Genomic DNA, 25,904 nt, shown 5'->3' on the forward strand with positions numbered 1-25,904 from the left:
AATCCCAGGTCCGAGGGCACCTGGGAACTAGACTCCGAAGCTCCATTACTTGCCCCTTCTTTGCACCCAGGTCACTCTGGATTTCCCACACCCTTTCATCCTCTCCCTCTTTTCCGAGTTTGATCTCCAAGAGGGCAGGGCCGCCCCTGCCTGGCGTCCAGCAAGGCCGAGAACAGGTGCTCAGAAGACACGGATTGAATGCACTGTGATTCATGATGAGACACATTCAGTTGAGATGAACCTCACAGAATAAAATTGGGAGCAAACTGATGAAGGGAGAGAGCTGTGTAAAGGAGAAGATCCCAGACCTCACAGCCAGGAGCCTGGGTTCAAATCCTGCAAGAGGCAGTGTGGTTTGGGGAAGTCAGAAGACCTCACTTCTTCTGGAGCAGGAAAGCTTAGGTGAAATCATTTACTTTCTCTGAGCCTCGGGTTTCTCTCCTGTGAGATGGGAACGATAATGCCTTGACCCAGGATTCTTCTTAAGAACAAAACACAGGTGTACAGAAAAGCACTTTGTAGAAAGTGTGCAAATAGTTCGTGGTCCACCCTCCAGCACCCACCCAGCCCGTAATATCCAGTTTGCCCCTTCCCAGCCGGTACGTCAGCTTCTCCTACACCAGGGAGCTGGTGCGGGAACCTTGCTTCGCAAGTTCTGAAAGGAAAGCTCAGTGCCTGGCACTTAGTAGGTGCTCAACAAATAAATCAATGGAGAATGACCCCCAGGCAGGTCATGCTCCCTCTTAAGAAAATTGGCAATCTCCAAGGCTCCTTTCTCTCTGGCGCCTGTGATACTTATTTGCCTTTTTAAGGACAGACCTACGAATCACATTTAGGAAAAGTGGGTGGGTGTGAAGAGACTTTGATTAAAAGGTTAATGCACATTTTTGGTTCCCACTTCCGAATCTTCCAGAATTTATTTTTGCCTACTTAATAAAAAGAGCCATGTCACATTTCTTTAGCTTGTCTTCTGGGTTAAAAAAAAAAATTTTTTTTTTAAGCCTGTATTTTAAACCGCCCACTCCAGCCATCCCAGGACGCGGCGAGGAGGGGGCCGCAGACAGGTGGAGCGTGTGCCGGGAAGGCGGGGACCGAGGCAGCCCGGAGGCGGGGAGGGGCGGCGGCGGAGTTCAGGAGCCCCACTCGCCCCTCCGCAGGGGGCGTCTCCGCTCCTACGCCCCGCACACCGGGTGGGCTCCTGCCTCCTGTCCTCCAACCTCCCGGCGACTCCCAGCGCCCACCGGCAGCAGCAAGGCTCCGCCAGGCTCCAGGGCCCTCCGCTCGCCCGCCCGTGTCGGGAAGCCCAGCGCCGGCCGGAGGGGCGGGGCCGGGGCGGGGCGGGGCCGGGGCGGGGCGGTGGCGCTGATGTAATCCCGGCTCCTGGGCGGAAGGATATGGAGCGCGCCCGGTTGGCTGGGCGCTGAGGCCAGTTGCCGGGTAACGGAGCGGAGCGGCCGCGGTGCGCCGCCTCCCGCCCTCCGCCGAGTGGCGCCGGAGCCGCCGCCGCTTTACGTAAGGCGCAGGCCAGGGCTGCCCGGCGCTCGGCAGCCGCTCGGAGCCCTCGGTGCGAGAAGGCGCCCCCGCCAGCCGCCGCGACGCCCGGCCGCTCGGCAGGTACCGCGGGTGGGCTGGGCGGGCTGAGCGGGCCGCGGCCCCTCGGGCGGCTGGGGCGGGCCGCCACCGCGGCCGAGGGTCTCCGGGACCGGCCTGAGGGAGGCCGGGCCGCCCCGCCGGGCCGCGGGCTCCGCGAGGACCCCGGCCGGACCCCGGGCGTGCGGTGGGCTGCCGGCCCGGGGACCCCGGCCCTGGGGAGCCGGGCGCCGGCGCACGGGGCGGACGATGAGTCCGCACAATGGGCGGGTGTCGCCGCGCTGGGAGCGGTTCTCTGGGGGGAGGCGCGGCGAGGTGGGGAGCGGACGTGCGGCCGGGGTGCGGCGCCCAGAGTGCGGCGGCCGCGGGACACCTGGAGCGGCCGGCCAGCCGGCCGGTGGGCGCTCGCGGCGCTGCCCTCGCCCAGCTGCGTCCCTCCGCCCTCTCTCCTCCTGCATTGTCCTTTAGGGGCCCGGGAAGGGAAGCCGCCGGCGGGGGAGGGGAGGGGAGGGGCGGGGCGGCGCGGACGGACGGGCGCGCGGGCCTGTGGCGCTGCGCGCGCGGGGCGGGCCCTGCCGGTGGGGCGGGCCCTGAGGCGCAAGGTTCGGCGAAGGTTACGGCCGCCCGCGGGAGGGACTGGCACGCAAAGTCATCCGCGGCCGCGGCGCAGGAGGGCCTGAGCCGGCTCGGGCCGGCTCCAAGCACACGCGTCCCCGGCAGCCCCTCGGAGCTCTCCGCTCCTCCGCGCCCGAGGAACGGCTGGTCGCGAGGGAAATGCCTGCAGCCCCAGGACTTAGCGGGCGGTGCGCAGTTGAACGGGCCTGCCGAACTGTTGGTGGCGGACCCCCCCCAAATCCTGGCAGAAGCCGGTTTTGATTTCACTTTCGCCACCTTTCACCTTTTGCCCTCCATAGACAGGCAATGGAGACCTCACCTAGTACAAAGTGTAGGAGATTAAGCGGGTAGGGGGACATGTGGTTCTTTGGAATGGTTTAACTAAATGTGGTTTCTGCTAATAAATATCTGGGTTGGATTCTTGGATATCTAGGTCGGCTACTTCAGCCAGGTTCCTAAGATTGAGCTTTACGTGTCTGGGTCTTTGCTTGTTTAAAAAAAACTGTGGTAGGAGATTGGTGAAGAGGTCGGGGCAAGCAGTTTTGATAATAGGTGATGCCGTGGATAAAACTAACTATACAATCAAATCCCTAATCCCTAAGGTAGGTTTCTCCTGTGCAATAAGACCGGGGCCCGAGCACCTTGACATTTCATAGACTTCGAATCCGACGTGGCGGGGTCGGGGGCGGGAATCTATCACTTTGCAGCCTGAAGGTCAAATATTCTCTCATAGGTTATTTTGGATTGATCCACTCATAAATGGTTCTCAGGATCTTTATGACATTTCTTGGTAGCAAAAATTATTTCTGAAATTGTGCCTTTGCATACCTATAGGTAAGCTTCTTGCAATGTTCTGTATTCAGTTGCTGTACTTGATAAATAATGAATTTTTAATAATTCAAAAAATATTTATTGCTTCAGTTTGGGCACATATCTTACGGTTTTTATATAAGCCTGTGTCATCAGTGAAATGCCAGTTTGGCCACTGAAACATTGAAGGAAGGAGAGAATATTACTCTTCAATATTTAACTTTGTAGAAAGTATAATTAGAGGTACAAATGTTTTGTTTTTAAAGGAAAGTACCAGTCTTTACCATGGCATCAACATAAGGCAAATCTGTAACTATTTCAAAGGCAATTAGCTTATTTGTTACACAAGTTGCAAACATTTAAGAAAATTAAATGGATTTTTAGCGCTTCTTTAATGATACCATAGATCACTCCGTGCTTTATTTTATAGTAGCACTTTTCAAAAGCAGTAGGGTTGTTTATATTTTGCATTGTGTGGAAAGTACTGAGCCTGGGTTGTTCTCCCTGTTTCAGCAGCATTTGACTTGGAGCAGTTCATGGCCTCTGGGCCAGTTTTCTCATCTCTAAAATGGGAAGAGTGTTGATAACTGTCCCGTGGCATGGTTGGAATGATCAAGTGAGGGGAGATGTGACATTGTTATGCCAACTTTCAGTCCCTTTTAAAATACTAGGTAGTGCTAGTGTGTCCAAGCTTCAGATTCCTCTCTTGGCTTAAGGCTTTCTTATGACCCTGCCCGTCCCTTCCTGTCTGCACTTTGCCTGGCTGTCAGGTCACCTTTCCTAAATCTAGATTGCGTCTTGTCAGCCTCTGGCTCAGAATGCTTCTAAGGACTGACCGCCTGTTGTTTGGAGGCCAGAACCAGACTCAGCAGCATCCCATTCAAGGCCTTCACAGTCTGGCCCTGGTCATCTCTGAACTTTACCTGTCTTCTCGGTTCCCCTTCCACACTGTCCCGCCAAATGAGACTACTCTTGGTTCTCTGAACAGGCCAGGCTGCTTCATCCCTTCTTCCCTTATAACTTTTTCTCTGACTGGAATGCCCTGTCTCACTTCCACCCACTCCACTTTTTAAAAGTCCACATCTGATTTTATGTCCTCTCTGGAGCCCTTTGGAAATCCTGTCAAAGTGAATTATTCATTTCTGCAGTCATAATCTTCTATTTTTACTTTCGTTATTGCCTATATCACGTGTTGTATATGTAATACTCTGGCTGTGGTGACCCTGTCATTATTTTATCCCCAACACCTTGCTCAGGGGTTTAACCATGAAAATGTTCAGATGTTTGCTGAATAAAGTCAAAGTCTGTAATCCACCTTATTATTATAAACGATTTTAATAACAAACATCAGTACCAACCACAGCACTGGGAATGAGGTTTTATTATATTGAAGATGGTTAATACTTAGCATATTTCTTTTCAATTATTTTTAATCTCTCACAAGATACCAAGTGGTATTTTTATACAAAGTACAAACAACCACCTCTCCCACGTGTGTGGAAACTTTCAGGGCCCATGGACCAGCAATGCTGACTGAAGTCACTGCACCCTGTCTCTTGGGAGAGGGGATCAGAGCATACGTTTTAAAATGTTCCTTACCTTTAAAATGTAATTGCAGTCTCAGCAGATTCACGCTTTTTGTCTGAAACGTTTCTGGAGGTTTATTATAAGAAGTAAACTGCTTTTGAGGGCGCTTATTTAGGCCTGGATTCGAGAGACTTAGGTCTGTGTGTTGGCTCATCTCCTCACCCCTGGGGCACCATGGGCAGGTCGGTTAAATCTCTCTGGAACTTCAGATCCTTTATTTTGTGAAATGCTTTGCGGTGTCACTTAGAGTGGCTATTCTTTGTGTACTGCGTGCCCTTGTTCAGATAAAGGTAATGAGATGATATTACTTCACAGCACATTGGTCTTCCTTGTCACCCAGGCTGGAAACTTTTTGAGGCTTCCTTTTCTTGACCAGATTTTTACCAGGTCTGCCTCCATGTGTCTTTTCCATCAACCTTCTTGTTTTTGCTTTTGTTTTTCTCCACAGTTCCCCTGTCGCTGCCCTCCCTGGCTCTTGTCAGTTCTTATGGGGGTTGTTCCTGTAGGCCTGCTGACTGGTCTCCCTGTATCTAGTCTCTCTAGTCCTCCTGTGTTCTGTTCCCAGAATTATTCAATATGTAAATCAAATCGTATCATGCCCTGCCCCCCAGGTATATACCAGCGGTTCTTGACATCCCCCCGCCCCCGAGTTCCATCACGCCTGGGGTTATGACCTAGTACTGTCCAGTAGGCTTACTCCTACAAAGATTTTCACCTTGGAGGCATCACCACCTGGCCGGTTGCGAATTAGTGTTAAGGGGTTAGGAAAGCATTTTAAGACCTGTGCCATCTGGCCTCATTCTAACGTTTAGCTTCATATTTTACTGCATCTCTCTTGTTACCTGGTATTTCAACACTAGACCTCTGGCCACTTTCATGGTTGTTGGTCTGACTTCTTTACTCTTGAATGTCCTTTCTGCCTTTTTCTTCTTATCAAAATCCTTAATACTGAATGAAGGCTTGGCTTAAATGCTTCTACTTCTATGAAAGAAGCTTCCCCTGATTTTCAGAATTAATTCTTCATTATTCTCCCACACAGTGCTTGACGATACTTCCACTCAGCTAGTTTTTCTTTTTGACTTTTTAGTTTATTCTTTACATGGATTACAGACTCGTTAAGGGGAGAGAGGAAAATCTTATCCATTGCTGATTCCCTCTAGTGTGTAAAGTGGTCTTTCACATAGTACTTGTTGATTTAGATGCTTGATTGAGTTAACTCAATCACTCTGTATTCTCTGAATTTAGCAGAGGGGTAGTGGGGTTGGAGTGGCTTTATGTGAGAGCTTCATGAATCCACACGACATACTCAGAACAGGGCCCAGCACGTAGTAAGTGCCCAGTAAGTGGCAGCTTTTAGCTGTTAGTTGGAGCAGGTGTAGAGAACACTAGTGGTTGGGTATGTTGATTTTTTTTTTTTTAAACATCTTTATGGAGTATAATTGCTTTACAATGGTGTGTTAGTTTCTGCTTTATAACAAAGTGAATCAGCTATACATATATCCTCATATCTCTTCCCTTTTGCGTCTCCCTCCCACCCTCCCTATCCCACCCCTCTAGGTGGTCACAAAGCTCCAAGCTGATCTCCCTGTGCTATGCGGCTGCTTCCCACTAGCTATCTATTTTACATTTGGTAGTGTATATATGTCCATGCCACTCTCTCACTTCGTCCCAGCTTACCCTTCCCCCTCCCCGTGTCCTCAAGTCCATTCTCTACTTCTGCATCTTTATTCCTGTCCTGCCCCTAGGTTCTTCAGAACCATTTTTTTTTTTTTTTTTAGATTCCATATATATGTGTTAGCACAGTATGTTGATTGATTGTATATGCTGGTTACTGTAACAGTGTTCACAGATTTGCTTCTGGGTAAAGGAAAAAAAAATCGTCTGGTCTCTCCATCTTCATTCTTTCGTTAGTTTTGGGAATTAGCAGAAAAGTGAGTATTTGGTTGGAGGGAGCTTTTGCATAAGCAGATTCATGATGGTGGTCCTAAATTATTCTGAAGACAGGAAACCTTTCTGTAAGTGAGCCAGGTTTTTTGCAGTGGCTTAAGAAAGTGGAAAATGGTTTGTCAGTTGTTATACTATATGTTATTTTTCTGTAAAACACACGCTTTCGTTTTAATCTTATATATTAAGCAGTAGAATCTTCTTATTTAGTATTTAGAATGACTGTTGAAATTTTGTTTTTGAAGTCATCTCCAAAGCTTTTTCTTGCCACTAGGCTTTCTCTGTAGTTCTCTATCTTTTCCTTTGTCTGCTCAGCAGTTTTGCCCTGTGACTAGACAGGGAGAACCTAGGGGAGGAAAACCAGCTATCATTTTGAAACTTTTAATTAAATATTTAGGTACTATTTTTAAGTTTATATGTGTTACTGATTGACAGGTTATATCCAGAAACCTTAAAAAGTGGTATCTCTGGTTCTAACAAAATATGGAATTCCCTACTTGCAGCAACATAAGAATATGTATTAATTGCTATTTAGCTTATGTTGACTATATTGATGATTATGAGCTTTTAAAAAATCACTGGAAATATTATATTCCTATTATATTCTTAGGAATTATTATATTCCTAATAAATCTCTCTTAAAACCTGCCCCAAAGAATTGGGGATGATAGGCCTATCCCAGTGGATGAATTAGTATCAATTAGAAATAAAAGCAGTAGGACAGTTAGAAGATTAATAATTGCAAAAATGCTTGAGAATGTGTTGCTTTGTGTGTGTGTTCCTAGCTAGTGTGATGAAGGAATGTGAGTTCTGTGAATGCAGGTTGTGTGTGTGTGTGTGTGTGTGTGTACACGTCTGTACATGTATGTGGTTCTCTGGTGACGGGAAGCGAACCTAGGCACTGTGTGTCTATAGTCCTTATGGTGCCTGGCGCAAGGAGCGGTCACTCAGCACACACTGATGTCAGATGAGTCAGTCACACGTGGAGATAAATAAGTGTAAAGAAATGGGCCTCAGCACGTTTCCAGATTTCTTTTTTGGTAATGTGGTTGTTACCTCAATAACAGGAGGAGGTAGAAAGTGGGGAGGGATTTATTTTCCCTTTCAGCCAGGAGTTTGTTTCTAGCTCAACTACATTTTGCAAAGTACCTGTGGAATCTTAATAGCCAGTACATAACTATTTCAAAACTGTTTACCCAGCTTGGGGATTTATTCAGGCTCTTTACTTGTCTTCTTCAGTAACTATAGCTTTTTCTTGGGCATCTGATTAACATTTAGCTCCTTGTTAGCATCTTCCCTGAAGATTTTAATGGTGAGAAAGTTGAAAAAAATTTTCTTTATTGAAGTATAATTGACTTACAATATTATATGAGTTTTGCTACACAACATAGTGATTCAGTTATTTTTATACATTACAAAATGATCACGAGAAAGTTGAAATTGAATAGACACATTTTTGGTCCTTTTTTTGGTTGTTGTTTTTGCCACTGCTTCCTTTGATTACCACCATAGATAATTATTACTGATTGTATTGTTAATAGTTTTTTGCTGGTGCCATCGAAGGAGTTTCTTGTTTTTATAAGATGTAAAGCTCAATTTAAAACTATCAAAATATGTTTTGTATGATTTACCAAAACATTGTTTTGAATATAAGTAACTCTTATAAAGCCTATTTATTTTTTAAAGAGTCCATGTTAAATCTAAAAAAGCAGTAAGTTATAAGATGAATAGTAAGTGTTCTCTTTCACTCCCCTTCCCACCCTGTACTCATTTTGAAAAATCACTGATAAGCTTCTCGGATGTCATAGAAAAAAAATTACGCCTGTACTTCTAAAAATTGGAGTCATGGTAGAGAGTGTTCTTCGTTTAAACTTTGTATCTTGGAGCGCTTTCCGTATCAGCATGTGTAGACCTACCTCGTGTACAGATCTACTTCACTGTTTTTTTTTGTTTTGTTTTGTTTAATTTAATTTTGGCTGCGTTGGGTCTTTGTTGCTGTGCGTGGGCTTTCTCCAGTTGCAGCGAGCGGGGGCCACTCTTCATTGCAGGGCATGGGCCTCTCACTGCGATGGCCTCTCTTGTTGCAGAGCACGGGCTCCAGGCTCACGGACTTCAGTAGCTGTGGCTCACGGGCTCTAGAGCACAGGCTCAGCAGTTGTGGCTCATGGGCTTAGTTGCTCTGTGGCATGTGGGATCCTCCCGGACCAGGGCTCGAACCCGTGTCTCCTGCATTGGCAGGCAGGCTCTTAACCACTGCGCCACCAGGGAAGCCCCACTGTTTTTTTTTTAATGTGCCCAGTATTCTGTGGTATGAATGCACCAGAATTTATTTGATTAGTTGATGGAGTGGGTTTCCATGTTGTTATTGTAACACAGTAAACATTTTTATACATAATGTTTTGGTAAACTTGTGTGAGAAACCTCCTTAACCTAGGCAGCCTAAAACAAAACAAAACAAAAACTGACGAACAAGTTTCTAACTTCTCTAAATTATCATTGATCATATTGAAAATTTTCTTGGCGGCTTTATTATATTTAATAATTTTAGACATTAGGCTGGGTATTTTCTTTTCTGAAGTAGTCCTGCAGGTATTTAGGGTTATTTGGGGCATTATTTAGTTTAAAAGTGGTCAGAGTTTGTGGTGAAGGGGAAAGGTAAGGGATTCTTAGAAGTAGCTATTAGAAAACGGGTAAGGAGGAGTCTGAGCTCACGCTTGTTAAAGCACTTCCTACATGTGAGGCCTTTTGTTAGGGACCTTAGGTAAAGTGTTTCCTTTAATCCTCCTGACAGCTCTTGAGAGAGGAGGTATTATCTCCATTTTACAGATGACAAAGCTACAGCTCAGAGGTCTCAAGAAACTTCCCTAAGGTTACACGTAATACATGGCAGAGCAGGAGCCCCAACTTCTATCTTTGCAACTTAAAGTTAACGTACTTCCCACTGCCCGGCTCTTCCTAGAGATTCATTGGTTCACACGGCACTTGTCTGCTCACAGTGTCCTATGCCTAGATGCCAAGATGGTTAGACGTGCACGAGACTTACACGGGGCGGGAGGGAGGGAGCAGGAGGGAGGGAGCAGGAGGGAGGGAGCAGGAGGGAGGGTGGAAGAGCCATCGGCTTCCGTGCAGGTGTGATCCTGGGGGAGGAGAGATGGGGGAGGGCAGGCCAGAGCAGCCTCAGGCCAGGGCAGTTTGGAGACTGTCTTGGCCAGGCTGCTGGCTGCTCGGCAGGTCAGATCTGTACCCCCTCCTGGTCAGCATTGCTGGGAGCAGCCTGAGGGGCATGTGGCCTGATGTCTTTGCCACCATGTAGCAAGTGGAGACTCTCAGTCAGCTGGGCTCCCCACGGCAGGCCGTCTCGAGGGGCCGCCTGACCAGCCCATGGCCACCACACCATTCAGCGCTGGGGCGGGTGGGGGAAGCCAGCAGATGGGTACACGGGTCAAGTGCAGATGCGTGCTGAGAGGGAAAATGAAGTAGGCCGGAGGGGTGTTGTGTGTTTAGGGTGGGCAGGAAAGGGCTCTCTGGTAAGACATACTTGAGCTGAGACCTGAGGGGAAAAGGGAGAAAGGTGTGGGGCTGTCTGAGGAGCAGAGCATTATTCAGGGTGAGGGCAGAACAAGTGGAAGACCCCGATCGTGCATCGTTATGAAGGTGGAACGAACGTTATGAAGGTGGAACTGAACGGAGAGGATTCGCTGACAGGTTGGATTGGAATGTGAGAGAAACAGGAGGAGTTAAGGATGATGCCAGAGCTTTTGATTTGAGCAGTGGAAGCACAGAGTTGCCCTTGACTGACACTGGGAAGGTCCTGGCAAGGTTGTTGGTGGTAAGAATTTTTGGGTTTTCATTTGTGTTTTTTAAGAGATGTTGTAAGTTGAGATGCCACTCAGACATCGTCTAGTAGCTTGATGGCTCTGTAAGTTTTGGGTTCATGAGAGAGAAGTGGGGGTGAGAGAAAGTTTGGAGTAATCTCTAGATAGATGTAGAGATTACAGTCATGGGAGTGGAGATCAGCTAGGCCTGTGCTGTTCAGTAAGGTAGCCATGAGCCACATGCGGCTTCTGAGCATGTGAGATGAGGCTGGTTTGACTCGAGATGTTCTGTAAGTGTCACATACACACCAGATTTCAAAGACTTAGTATGCGAAAAAAAGAATGTAAAATAGCTCATTAATGATCTTTTACCTTGATTATATTTGGAGTGATAATATTTTGGGTCTATTGAGTTAAAGTATATTATGAAAATTAATTTCATCTGTTTTTTTTTAATATGGCTGCTAGAAACTTTTAAATTACATTGGTGTGACTCAGGTTTTGCTATTGGATGGCTTCAAAGGAGGAAGTGAATGTAAACAGAGAAGTGTGAGGCCGGGGCGGAGAGCTGGGGAAGAGGAGGGGCCCGCAGAGGAAGGGCCGAGAGGGCGGGGCAGTGAGGGTGGTAACAGTTGTGGTCTCTAGAGCTTGAGCGAAAGAAAAGTACCAGAGAGCAGCTAGGCCTGCCACCGTGTGACCGACAGCCGTTGCTTTAGGAGTGAACGAGTCTTGGAGGTGGTCTGTAGAGTGAGATCTTTCCCTATACTGTTTTTTGTTGTTTAAGTGAGTCTCATCAGGACAAGAATGCAGCCTTTTCAACCAGAGTTATAATGTAGCCTCTCTGTGGATGCAGCCACGCAGTAGGAAGAAGCACACATTTAGAAGATTGGACACAGTTAATGCAGGCAAGTGACTCTGACCTTCAAAGGCTCGCTCTCAGGGCTTTCTTTCATCTTGCAACCTTCCCTTGATGAAACAATTGTGAGAATTTCTTACCTTCCTTTTCCCAGTTCTAAGCCGGGGAGTGGACCTAGCTTCCACGTGGCCGTCCGTTATCTAGACCTGTAATTGGGTTTTCTGGTTGACACGCAGCTCGTTCTGTTGTGGTAGTCACATGATTTGGCACGCGTCCCCTCCCTGCCCTCCCGCGGCCCCAGTCTACTTCTGGCCTGATCAGCGCACAGGGCTCCAGAGCTGAGGAACAGGCTTGGCCCTTCACTGGCAACAGGCCGTCTGAGGACCTTCCGGTGCCGCTCAGGGGCTTCTTTTTACTATGTTGGTATGTGTGTTAGGCACATGTTTTTGCCCTTAGATCTTATACTTTTCCCCCCTGCATTTCATTTTCCTATTTCCAAAAACACACTTGCACATCTAAGGACAGTGTTTCCAAGGTTTTTCACTAGCCGTGTGATAGAAGCTGTCACGGAACCCACAGCTCCTCTGAGTGGAACTCGCTTGGGCCTTGCCAGGGTAGGCTGGCGATCACCTTGAGGAGGCTTGGGTCGCGCCCTGCAGTCTGCACTGGCTGCGGTGGGGCAGGGCTGGTCTCCCTTTCTCTCTGGCTTGGGAGTCAGGTCTGTCAGCTTCTCGAGATGCCTCTGTGCCTGTGGGGACAGTGAGCAGAGATGGCTGAACCAGGAACTGATTCAAAGGAGACGCTAAATGCAAAGTAGGAAGGCTTGGCTTTGTTTCTTTACAGTTATCTGATGGCAAGGCTACAGGTTAGATGAGGGGTGGATGGTGTGATGGAAAGGGCACCAGTTTCGGACCTAGGCCCACAGTGGCCCTGGTCTTGACTCACCTGGGACCCTGAATACATGTTTAAGTTTCTTAATCCATAAAATGAGGAGGTTTGGTTGAGCTCAGTGTTTGTTCATGCTGTGAAAGCAGTGTCTGCACAAAGTAGGTGCTCAAAGATTTATTGAATGAACGGATGAATAAAAGAATTCTAGAGAGCCCAGGTACTTATGGCATGAGGCAGAGGATGGGGCGACGGGGAGGCGTGTTTGGCCAGGCCCCCCCCTCACCTGTGCTCCTTCAGCCTGTCTCAGATATGGTACTGGGTTCTGCTACTTTGAGAAATGTTTTCACAACACCGGGTTAGCAGACCGATCTCTGAACGTGAAGCCGGCACGCTTCCGATGCTCCCCGCTGTCACATCCCTGTATACTTAGTGCCAAGGTAAAAGTTGTGGGAGAATAAATGCAGTTGCAGTCATATGTGGGGTGGGGAGTGCTGCAGAGGTGCTGTATTGTTTCCTGGCGCAGCTGTAATAAAGTGCCACAAACTAGGTGGCTTAGAACAGCAGACGTCCTCTCTCAGTTCTGGAGGCCAGAAGTCTGCAGTCCAGATGTTGTCAGCAGGGTTGGTTCCTTCTGGAGGTTCTGAGGGAGGACCTGCTCTGTGTCCCTCTCCTCACTTCTGGTGGTTACTGGCAATCTTTGGCATTTCTTGGTTTGTAGGCACAGCAGTCCAGTCTTCGTCTTTGTGTGACATTCTCTGTGTGTCTTTGTCCACATTTTCTTCTTCTTATAATGACATCAGTCATTGAATTAGGGCCTGAACAGAGGTAGATTGAAAATGAGTAGTGCTTGTAAGAGAACGAAGAAGAGTTACTAATTGAAAGTGATTACATTGCCTAGAGCTTTGATAAGCATATTCATGTTCTTAAACATAAAATGTAGAGTTTCCATAGAGTGGAATGGTGGATTCTGGTTTTTCTGCAGAGCAAACGATGTGTGAGGATGATCATTTCATGCATGTGCTGAAATCACATTCTCTTAGCTTTAAAATTACTAGACAACATGCCACCATTACCTTCCAGGTTAAGCTGCCTTGTGTCCCCCACTGTGTCTTGCACAGAGTAAACATACACCAAATGGTGGTTGTTTCTGATATTTAACTATGATTAAGGGGGTCGTGAATCTGATGGGGCAGTTGGTTCCTTTATGAGTTCTTTGGTAGGTGGGTTCTCTGGAAAGCAGCTGCAGATAGTTTAGCATGCAGAATGTTGATTAGGAAGTACCCCTGGGAGGGACTTCCTGGTGGTCCAGCGGCTAAGGTACTGTTCTGCCAACGCAGGGGGCTGGGTTTGATCCCTGGTCAGGGAACTAGATCCCACATGCCGCAACTAAATGATCCCGCACGCCGCAACTAAAGAGCCCGAATGCTGCAATGAAGGTCAAAGATCCCGTGCTGCAACTAAGACCCGGCACAGCCAAATAAAGAAGTAGATATTTAAAAAAAATATTAAAAAAAAAAAAAAGAAGTATGCCTGGGGGCCACACCTGCAGAACCTGCAGAAGGAAGGGAGAAGCTGGGCTGCTTTGCAGGCCCAGTCACAGCCTTGGCGCCCCCCATGGGGAGCTGTGGAGCTAGAACAGCCCTTCAGAGTTGCCCCAGGTTGGACCTGTGTACTCTCAGTCAGTCATCAGATGTGGGGCGGTCCTGGGAAGGGTCAGGACGCTGGAAGGGACAGCTCCCTGCAGCTGAGGCAGTCCCTGAGGGGCTGGCACAGCACTCCCAGCAGCTGGCAACGTGTCCTTCAGTTGCGGGTCTGGCTGGTACATCACAGCATCTGCCACAGTTGGACAGTATTTTTCTTAGAAAATTTTTGATTGATTTGATTTGATTCATTGGTTAGCCTTCTGGAGAAATACAGGATAAGTCTGTCCCCTTTGTGACTCCCCTCCTCCTTCCCCACTGTGTACGTAATGTGTATGTATATGTGGCAGGGGTGGGCTCGGGTGGTGAACAGAGTTATAGTTCGCCGTAAGCTTTTCTGTGCCAGGTTAGACACACTGGTTTCCTTAAACTTACGTTATTTCACGTGGTTTCGATGCTAACCTGCTCTTTTCTTGGTGTGGTTGAGACTTCCTTGGTTTTCTTTAGCCATCTGTCTGCCTGTTTTCAAGTATTTCAGTGACATTGAGGTCCTCAGAGCAATAGCTCATTCTCAAAAATGTGAAACCTATTTAATGTGAATTTAAATTCTTATCTCATTTTATGCTACTTCTCTCTTTCCCCTGTTGATTTGCGCTGCTTTGATGATTTGAAGGACCCTTTACTGAATCCGTGGTCATATTGGACTCCATTAGAGCAAAGTGTAATTCCTGGAAAGCCAGAGTTAGATGAGACCATTGCTGCTAAAGTCGTCCCCTTTGGGGCCAGAAGGATCCTTCTGGGTTGTTGCAAGTTGTTATCAGATGGTCTGTGGTGGTGAAGAGCTTGACCCTGGCGTTAGCTCAGTCTGCTTTCATATCCGAACTCTTCCTCTTTTCTTGCTGTTTGGGGAAATTAATTTCCTAAGTTTCATTTTCATCATCTGTAAAAAGGGAACACATAGATAGTAAGGATTCAGTAAACGTAAGCTGCTTCTGCCGTTGCTGGAAGAAAACCACACTTCTGTTATAAGGAAGAAAGTATCTTTGTTCACTAATTCTAGATATAGGTGACTGAGCTATATCTGTGATCTTAGCAAATGTCAAGTAGAAGGAAATGTTCTTAACTAATAAAGAATGTCTACAGAAAACTTAGACATCTGTCTTAGTGAGGGTGTGGAAACATTTCCTGTATAATCTTGTACAAGACAAAGGGTGCCCCACTGATACTACTTCTCACTGTGGTCCCGAGCACCAGCCCACACAAGGAGAGAACAGCGTTAATGGGATTGGAATGCTGGGAACACAAAACTGTTGTCATACGCAGACAATGATTGTGTAGAAGACCTAAGAGAATCTGTAACCTAGTATCTGGGAGTAAATCTAATAGCCACGGTCTGTGTGTTGAAAATTAAAACTTATTTGAAGGACATAAAAGGAGATCCAGTTCAATGGAGAAATGGCCCTTGCTCAGTACTGCAAAGCAGTCAGTTCTCCTCAGATTGATCTGTATATGTAATGCATTTCCAATTAAAATCCCAGTAGGGTTTCTCATAGAATGTGATGGTTGATTCTAAAATTATAAGAAAAAGCAAAGGGCCAAGATTGGGAAGACACCTCTGGAGAAAAATCTCGAGACTCCATGGAAAGGTCTAGTGATGAATACAGCATGGTGCTGGCGTGGGATGAGTATACTGAGCACAAGACCTGTGATTATGTGGAACTTTGATACAGGAGAGAAGTGGTGCTACAGATGGGGGTGGAGGGCTGATCCGTAAGTGATGCTGGACAGTTGATTTTCCTTGTAGAAAAGAAATGAAATTAGATGCCTTCTTCACAAGTCCACTTCACTAATTCTAGACATAGGTAACTTGTGGATGGGTTAAGGACTTGAATATTTTATTAGACTTTACAAGGTTGTACTTTGATGACCAAAACCCCAAATCTCAGTGACTTAAAACATCAAACATTTCTTCCTGGTTCACATCACATACTGGCTGCTGTGAATTGGCTGCTGTGGCTCTGTTTTAGGTGTCTTCTCATTCTGGGGCCCATGCTGTTCTGTGATACCAGAAGAGGCCAGGCTGAATCCCATGATTAATTTTATTTTTTTTTTGGTACGCGGGCCTCTCACTGCTGTGGCCTCTCCCGTTGCGGAGCACAGGCTCCGGACGTGCAGGCTCAGCGGCCATGGCTCACGGGCCCAGCCGCCCCACGGCATGTGGGATCCTCCCGGACCAGGGCACGAACCCGTGTCCCCTGCATTGGCAGGCGGACTCTCAACCACTGCGCCACCAGGGAAGCTCCCATGATCACTTTTAAAGCATCTTTTTGGACCTGGTGTATGTTACGTCTGACCAGTCATAGGGAGCAGTGCAGGGGCATGTACTGAGGCTTCAGGGAGGTGCTGCCAGTCTGTCCCGTGGTGACAGTAGAGACCTTCTGGGTAAAGGGATGGATAAGGGAAGGAAAAGGATAGTTGGGAACAATAGTATTGCAGTCTGCCACAAATGCGAGAAGAGAAACCTGAATACTTTCAGAAGAAAATGCAGACAAGTATCTTTCTGATCTTGAGGTAAGGAAGGATATCTGAAGACAGTGTTCTCAAACTTTAAAGTATATGTGTTATCTGGGGGACGTGATAAAATGCAGATTCTGATTCAGTGGATCTGGAGTGACGTCTTAGAGTCTGCATTTCTTTCTTTTAATCTTTTTATTTATTTATTTGGTTGCACCGGGTCTTAGTTGAGGCAGGTGGGCTCCTTAGTTATGGCATGTGAACTCTTAGTTGCGGCATGCACGTGGGATCTAGTTCCCTGACCAGGGATCAAACCTGGGCCCCCTGCATTGGGAGTGCACTCCACTGCGCCATCAGGGAAGTCCCAGAGTCTGCATTTCTAACAAGCTCCCAGGGAATGCTGATGCTGCTGGTGCATGCACCACACTTTGAGTAGCAAAGTCTTTAAGGCACATAAAGTGCCAGCCATAAAAAGGGAAGATTGATAAACTCAGCATATTAAAGTTAGAATTTTTTATCAAAGGATAGCATAAAGAAAATGATGAGCCACACACTGGGAAAAATACTCTGGCATATATAACTGGTGAGGGATTAGTGTCCATTATATGAAGAACTTCTAGAAGGCCACAAAAAAGAAACATTTCAACAGAAAAATGAGTAAAAACTGTGCACAAGTAGTTCAGATATGAGGAATCATAGCCAATAAGTATATGAAAAGGTGCTTGTCACTAATGATAAGGGAAATGCAAATTAAATCTCCATGAGCTATTTTTCTTTTTTTACATTCACTACAGTGACAAAAATTCATGTCTCTGAGTACCATGTATTAGAGAGGATGTAGATTAAGGGATAACTTACATACATTGCTGATTGGAGTGCAGTACTGGTATGATCTCTTTGGGAAATAATTTTACATTATGTTGCACAGTTCAGCATTTGTGTATCCTATAACTTGACAGTCCCACTTTTGGGTATATATCTTCAGGAGAAATGTGTACCAAGAGCCATATACCAGACTGTTCATAGCTGTTGTGTTTATAATAGCAATTGGAAACAACTCAAATATTCATTGACAGGAGATTGAATGAAATATGGTATTTATACAATGGAGTATTATAAAATAGTAAAAGTGAATAAACTTCTGCATACAACATGAGTGAATTTTGGAAACATATGCTGAGTAAAAAAAGGAAGTCCCAGGAGATTATATACATTGTAATACCATTTTTACAGAGCTCAAGAATAAATACAACTGAAAAATATATTGTTTAAGCAAATCTGCATTTGTGACAAGTTTTATCTTTTAAAACAATCAAAGAAATGACAGAGGTTAGTAGCCACTGTTGGATGGGGAGGCAGTGGGATGGGGTGGGACGGGGTGGGGAGGTGGACAAATAAATGGTAATGTGTTCTAGGCTGGGTGGTACTAACTACCTTTTTGTGTTTTATAACTGAAAAGCGTTATGTGCGTAGATGTTTTACCTGTAATAAAAGCAAACGTTAATACCACTAGTAGGCTCCGTTAGAAGACAGATGAAAGAGACAGGCCTGCTCTGTCTTAAGTGATTGTGTTAGTCAGGGTCCTCCAGAGAAGCAGAACCAATGGGATAGGGGTGGGGTGGAGGGTGGGGAGATAAGGAACTGTTTCATGTGATTGTGGAGCCGGAGAAGTCCAGACCCAGGAGAGCTGATGGTGTAGTTCCAGCCTGTGCGTGGAAGCCTGAGACCCCGGAGAGCTGATGGGGTACCTCCAGTTCAGTCTGAAGGCGGGAGAAGACCAGTATTCCCGTTCAAAGACGGGCAGAGAGAAAGAGAATTCTTTCTTACTCAGACTTCTGTCGTACTCCGGCCTTCAGTGGACTGGGTGAGGCTCACCTGTGTCGGGGAGGGCTGTCTGTGTTACTTAGTCTACTAATTCAAATGCTAATCTCACCTAGAAAACACCCTCACAGACACAGCCCAGAAACGCGTTTACCAAATATCTGGGCACCCATGGCCCAGTCAAGTTGGCACCTAAAATTGTGCCAAATATCTGGGCACCCATGGCCCAGTCAAGTTGGCACCTAATAGTGACCATCTCCCTTCCTAACTTCAGTTGCTCGTCTAGTAAAGATCACAGATCCCTGGGGAGGCATCCTTCTATTTCAGTTAACCCTTTCTCAGAGTTTCATTATTCTGAGCAACCATCAGGCCAGAGCACTAGTTAGCTAGCTTTGTAGGAGGCCTGGGTGGTGGTGGCTGTGCTGTGCTTCATCTTCATCCCTCCCCCAAGGACATAAGGACACAAAGGGGATTTTGCTGGAACATAATAGGATACACAGTGGTGATTCAGGTGTAGAGCAAGGCGAAGTAGATTGGTGATGTAGGGAGCGCAGAAGAATGAAATTAATTGATGTGAGATTATCTCAGGGAAAGAATGACAGAACATTGAAGGAAGGATAACAGTTAAATATGAGTGCATGGCGGTCCAGTGGTTAAGACTTCGCCTTCCAGTGCAGGGGATGCGGGTTCGATCCCTGGTCGGGGAGCTAAGATTCCACATGCCTCCTGACCAAAAAGCAAAACATAAAACAGAAGCGATATTGTAACAAATTCAATAAAGACTTAAAAAAAATGGTCCACATCAAAAAAAAATCTTAAAAAAAATGAGTTGCATGTATGTGCAACTCTTGTACAAATTGAGGCCTAGCTAACTTACGTTCAAATGAAAATATCCTCTGGGTAGTTGGAAATATTAGACTGAGAGGTCAAAGTAGGAGAATTGATTTGTAGATGGTGACATTTGCATAAGTTACACAGATCTTTAACATTGTCATTGAATAGTTGAAACATAAATGTTCATAGGGCCTGTAACACAACTCTAGGTAAAAGTCACTCCAGTAGTTATAATTACTGGTACCTGAAAGATGCATTAGAACAAGATTACTCTAATTTATTAAATATTTCAAGGGATGATAATCTCTTTCTTTTTAGAGTTGTTTAATTTCATATTCATCTGAGTAGAATACTCATTACTAACCCCCAAATCAGCTATTTCACATGACAGAAAACTTGACCAGAATCTATAAGAAAGGAATAATCAATTTCATATTTGACATGAGTTGTTTGAAAGTTGATTTTTTTGTTTAGTGTTTGGATAGTTAACTATTTTTCTTGCATCTTTGTTTATATGCCTTTCTGAACCATGCTGCTTAATATTTCTGCTGATTTTTTCCTTCCTTTACATTTACCTTTGTAACGTAATACTTAACGATTTGAACATATCTGTGAAGTTTTAAAGAGTTTTGACCTGTATTGGGCTCTGTAGAGAGTCTTTTAGTCTGTTTTTTTGAGGAGAAGAGTTTTAATTAGTGTAAAATTCCAATCAAATGTATCACCTTTGTTGAGTATCATACTTGGCTGAGTACAGTATTTTAAATATATTTGTCAGGAATGTTGCATTGTTAACCTTTTTTTTTTTTTTTTAAATTTACTTTTGGCTGCTTTGGTTCTTTGTTGTTCTGCGCGGCTTTCTCTAGTTGCGGCGCATGGCTTCTCTTGTTGCAGAGCATGGGCTCTAGGTGCATGGGCTTCAGTAGTTGCGGCTCACGGGCTCTAGTGCGCAGGCACAGGCTTAGTTGCTCTGCGGCATGTGGGATCTTCCCCGATCAGGGCTCGAACCCGTGTCCCCTGCATTGGTAGGCGGATTCTTAACCACTGTGCCACCAGGGAAGCCCTAACCTGTCTTTAAAGTACTTATATTTTAGGTTCGAAGAGTATGTCTATTTCATTGATCTAGGGAGAATTCCATATGTAAGTAGTCACTTGGGCTCCAAGTGTAGTAGGGCTTCTCAGCATGTTTCCCAGATTCAGGAATGCCTCAAAGTACACTTAAATTTGGTAGCATTTCTAAATTTTTTAGCAGCTGTGCCTGATATCCAGCAAAAGTTTGTTAAATACAGGTACTTTGCGTTTAGCTTGCGTCTTCACCAGCCCCAGGAGTGTGCCCTCTGAGCGCCATCCTCTTTCCTCCATTGTAGATCCACTGGTCAGTTGGATTCACTCTTGGTGGTGGCTCTGCTATGAACATCCTGTTGTCAGATGTCTGTCTTGATCCACTAAAAGATAGCTTGGTTGTTCTGTGAAATAGGAACAACTCAAGACCATTTCAGTGGCTGTAGGCACCCGCATAATATTCAGGTGCCTGCCTTGCTGCTGCGCATGTCATGTAGGTAGGTAGGTCACAGTGGACCCTGCCCTTGCAGTGCGGCAGAGAATGCATTGAGGAGTCAAGAGCCTCCAGGTGTATGTAATCAAAGATAACAAATGAGGATGAGGCATGCCCAGGGGAAAAGGGAGATTCTGGAAGTTTCTGACACTATTAAAAAATGGAGTACTGATTGATTTTACTGTATAGAACAGTACAATTTATGCAGATTATTTAAAGAAAAGGAGAAGGATATACTTAATGGTCTCATTCCTAAAATTATATCTTCAGTTTAACTTTTCAACCCTGGGAAGTTGAGACTGTAAGGACCCTAGGTGATCTATGTCTTGCTTATAATGTGGACCTTAGAGAAAGTGTTAATTCTTTCTGGTTAGAAGATTATGTTTACCAAAGCATATTCTGAGGAACACAGAAAGGATCCTTAACAAGTATGGAAAATGCTCTCTACTTTGTTTCCTTCAGGGAGGTTCCACAGGCACATTACCATATTAAAAGTTTCAAGATGTCCTAAAATAAACAAACCTGCTTTTGTTTCAGCTCTGGTATTTCCCTAATTTATGCAAAAAGAAGAAGTTCTATAACAAAAGTAATACATTTTTATATCACCTGGAATACACCTTGGGGAAACTGTAGCAGGTTATCTTTTAAATGATGACACTGTTCATTTAAATAGCTGCCTAGAGGCTATAACTATTGTTATGTTAAGAGTCACATCTAGTGGTATAAACACAATGAAATATTACTCAGCCATTAAAAAGAATGAAATAATGCCATTTGCAGCAACATGATAACTGTCGTTATGTTAAGAGTCACATCTAGTGGTATATAAACAATGAAATATTACTCAGCCATTAAAAAGAATGAAATAATGCCATTTGCAGCAACATGAATGGACCTAGAGATTGTCATACTGAGTGAAGTAAGTCAGGCAGAGAAAGAGAAATACGGTACGATAATGGGGAATATAAAAAGAAATGATACAAATAGATCTATTTAAAAAACAGAAACAGACTCACAGACTTAGAGAAGGAACTTACGGTTGGGGGTGGGGAAGGATAGGGGAGGGATAGTCAGGGAGTTTGGGATCAAGAGGTGTGCGCTGCTGTATTTAAAATGGATTAACCAACGAGGACCTAATGTAGAGCACGGGGAACTCTGCTCAACTCTGCAGCCTGGATGGGAGGGGAGTCTGAGGGGGAATGGATACGTGTATATGTGTGGCTGAGTCCCTTTGCTGTGCACCTGAAACTATCACAACATTGTTAATCGGCTATACTCCAATATAAAATAAAAAGTTAAAAAAAATCAGTTTTAAAGCTAAAAAAAAGTCACATCTAAAAACTTGATTTGATCTTTGAAGCATGTATTGAATAATTAATGGATGCAAAATGAAAATATGTACTTTGAACATATTTTGAGTTCTCAAATATATATCTTTTTGCAAGATCAAAAAGAATTTTATTCTGATTCTTTAAAATTTATAACTAGTTGGATATGAGTCAGATAATCCATATAAAATTTTTATACTGAATTAGATATCTCTTATTAACAGATACTAAAACATCACCAAAGTATTGCTTATAACCTAAGTTCATTTTAGAGAATTGTAATATGTATTACTTAGATTATGGCTTTTAATAGTAACTACAAAAAAGAATTGACCCACTGTCTTACCAGCGAGTTGTAGAATTTCAGGCCATTTTTTTTCCCCCACTCATTGAAACTCAGAAGACAGATCACTTTGTAGTTTTGAGATGAGAAGTTGAAAGCTGTAAAATTTTTATGCACAGACATTTTGACAAGCAACAATATCACTTTGAAAAATTATTTTAGTACACAATGATCTAGTATTTTACTTGATAAAGTGTTTCATTCTTGACGAAATGGGTTTCATCATGTTAGAGCTTTTTGCATTTTCAACAATTCTAAAAATCTACTTGTTTTAATTTTTTGTTTCCAAATAAACTTGCTTTGGGCTTGTGAAAATTTGCATTTCTTAGAGTGAAGATCAATTTAAGTTTCTCCTAATTGAAGTTTTTAGGTTTCTAAAATTTAGTTGTTCCATCACTTTTCCAACAATTTTTCTAAAAGCTTTCTAGAATTTCATAATAGTGAACTATGTTTTGATTTTTGGATTTTGTTTGGTAGCTGGTTTGTAATCTTGTTTCTTTATTTCAGATGTAAGTGTATACGTTTCCCCCTCCCTTTTGACCCAAATGGCTTCATGCGTGTTTTTTCATCCTGTAAACTGTGTGACGTGAAGTTTTCCCCTTTTAGGGAAAAAGGGCATTTAAAAAAATCTCCATAGGACTTTTTTGAAGGCATAAAAACTATCGTTTTGTAGCCCTGCTAAAGAATTCTGACATCTAATAGATCTTGAACTAAACACCTCATTGGTTACTGTACTGTGATAATCTGCAAAGAAATTATAACCTTTGAAAGGCAGTTCAGCTTTTCAAACCAGAAATATTAACAGATGAGTATGAATCAGCAAATAACTGCCCGTCAAGTAAAAGTTAGAAATAAAGCAATGTTACTTTACATAAGCAGTTCATCTCCTCAATATTCAGCCCAGTTAAAGCTATAAGAACATAGAAGCTGATCCAAACTCTCATTTCTGTAAGCATTTGACAACAGCACGGTCAGTAGAGGGGAATTCATCCAAGCTGGATGGAAAGCTCTTCCCTTTTATTCATTCTCATTACACACTTGATCTACATCTCATTTGTTTTGCTTTAATGGAAGTCTGTTTAGTACTTCTGATTCTTATGTAGAACTGAGTGCTTTCACCTATACTTTATCTTCATATAGTTGGTTCTTCCTTTTTTCTTATCTTTTAAACATAGATATTGGCCTAGGTCTGTTACATGCCTGTAATTTATTAAGACACCTGCTAGTTCCTGTTACTATCAAGTAGTAGTCTTATCTATAAGAACAATCCTACATTTATGAAAAAAATTGATTTTATTTGTCACTGGAGAATATACACTTATCAGTTCATTTCTGATAACCTGTAGTAAAAATGGAATTTCTTAATCTGTTACGCAGTTCTTCCTATTTGCACAGAAGGAACTCATGTCCCACACAAGATTTATTGATTATGTTATTTTTAAATGGAGCCTTATTCATTTCCTAGGACTTGATACATTTCTAGATGGGGAAGAGACTGTAGGTCTGATTGTCCATTTCCATAGTTTTCCAGTTAACGTGGCTAAACAGGTGTACAAGACCAGCTTTTAGCCCTTGGTCCTGTCTTCAGTGATAGGGCTGTAGGTTAGGTTATAGATTCTCTGTGGATTTTCTCTTCTGGCCGTAAATTGGCTCTGGAGCCAGGCTACCTACTAAAGAGAAAAGCAATACCTTGTGTTCCAAATTGATGCACTGAGATCTGAAACTAACAGGTAAAGATTGTGTGTATATGTATAACTATCTCATTGTATGAGTGCACTCTCTGGTTTGCTTGGCAAATATTATTTAGGAAATTTGTGAGAGTAGTAGAATATAAAAGCCAGAGGCTTACTATTTCAGACATCTCTTCTCTTTTCTATGTTCTTTTGTCTATTTCTATCTTATACCCTTTACCCTTCCCCTTCAAAGGCTTTTCTTTATGTGAAAATCCTATGGACACCCAAATTGAAGAATTATGAAAAGATAGTTGCAGGTAATGTAGGCCTTTGATGAATACGGAGCATTTTAACCATTTTTTGATGAAATTTGTAGTGAAAAAGGACCAGTTAAAAATAGAGTGAAGGCATAATTTGCAGAAGTACCATACCGGGTCAAAGGGAGGGCAGTGGGTTTCGGTGGGAAGAAGTCCAAATTGGTTACCTAAGGATGAAGACCAAAGCCCACTAATTCAGGGTGGTGACCCCGAAGGAAAGACCCCAAGGGTCGCCGTCTGTGTGTCACTAACACTGTGCACAGTGCCTGGTACACAGTAAGCCTCCAGAAGGTGTGTGGGTGGTGAGAGAATGAGTGAGAGCCCTGGCTTAGAGGGTTACTCCCTTCCGGGGGGGTTTAGAAATTGACTAGAGTTGAGTCCCTCCCCAACCCTCCCTGCTGGTGTTATGAATATTGTTTTATTTCCCAAACTTTCTCCTTCGGAATTCATTCCCCCCATTAGATTTGGAAAGTATTTGGCTAGACACAGGTTTTTTTTTTTTTTTGCGGTACGCGGGCCTCTCACTGCTGTGGCCTCTCCCGTTGCGGAGCACAGGCTCCGGACACACAGGCTCAGCGGCCATGGCTCACGGGCCCAGCTGCTCCGCGGCATGTGGGATCCTCCCGGACCGGGGCACGAACCTGTGTCCCCTGCATCGGCAGGAGGACTCTCAACCACTGCGCCACCAGGGAAGCCCACACACCTACCCTCCTTGGACTAAATAACCTTTCCTCCCAATTTTGTCCGTTGGCCCTCTATTCTGTTTATTCTCAGTTTTCTTTTTGCTCTGTTGATAAGCTTCATGTCTTCTTGCCGTTCTGAACAGTCTGGCTTCGTCATTAAACCTTCCATGGTTGCATTCTACCATAACGAAATTTGACTTGTTGACATTTGAGGCCTCTCAAACATAAAGGTAAATCTTTTCCAGTTCCCTCACACGATTCCTCTCGGGCACAGTATTATCTCAAAATAACAGTGTGGTTGGTACCCTACCTTCCGGGTATAAGGAAGAGTGTCTCGTACAGTCTACAGGCACATGAGGAAGGACATGGTGAACTCTTGAAAAGAGCTAACGGTTCTTGGTTTAGCCCAGCATAATCATTGCCAGCATTGTCCAGTAGAACTGTGATGATGGAAATGTCCTATACTTTATATTAGCACAGAAGCTGCTAGCCATGTGTGGCTATTGAGCGCTTGAAATGTGGCTGGTGTCGCTGAGGAGCTGATTTTTAATTTAAATGTAAGTAGTCACATGTGACTAGTGACTGCTGTGTCTGACAGTGTAGTAAGACGCTAAAACAACACTGGGATGACATAATGCTAGGTGAAAAATGCAGGATACAAAAGTATATATTTGTTTTTAACATGTTGAAATATTGAAAAATTTTAAGTTCTTTGCAAAGGAAAAAACACTGATAATCACACCAGAATACTAACAGTGAATTGTATTAGGGTAGAGAAATTGTGTATGGGTGCCCTTCTGTTTTCATATTTAAGAATACTTTAAAAAACTTTTATAATAAAGGTATATATGAGCAGAAAGAAAAAGTGTTCTGAGACTAAAAGAATGCTTCAGCAAGTGAATATATTGCTTGAACAGAGCTGCACAGATATTTCTTCACGAGATCTACATTTTATTCAGTACATTTTGCCTGAAGAAGCCAGATTTACAACTTTTTACTATCTGGTGCTCTTTATCATCAGTTGTGCTGTAACACAAGTAAATTGAGAAAACAATCCACAAATAATATTGTATGTACCGTGTCAGAAAGACATT

General features: G+C 44.2%; 1 protein-coding gene across 5 annotated transcripts in view; it reads left to right on the forward strand.

Moving 5' to 3' along the window:
* Nucleotides 1-1,343: 1,343 nt before the first annotated feature.
* The window catches only part of KIAA0232 (KIAA0232 ortholog), a 92,193-nt gene continuing 67,632 nt past the window's right edge, over nucleotides 1,344-25,904 (forward strand). The window contains exon 1 of one of the 5 annotated variants that reach the window (XM_033419465.2): nucleotides 1,344-1,614. The gene's annotated coding sequence lies outside the window, so the exon portion shown is untranslated. Of the gene's footprint in view, nucleotides 1,615-3,525; nucleotides 3,632-25,904 lie in introns of those variants that run through there. The other 4 variants (XR_007477064.1, XM_004265148.4, XM_049709228.1 and 1 more) reach the window with 4 other exon arrangements.

This window comes from Orcinus orca, chromosome 4 (assembly GCF_937001465.1).
Source record: "Orcinus orca chromosome 4, mOrcOrc1.1, whole genome shotgun sequence".
NCBI classification, from domain to species: Eukaryota; Metazoa; Chordata; class Mammalia; order Artiodactyla; family Delphinidae; genus Orcinus; species Orcinus orca.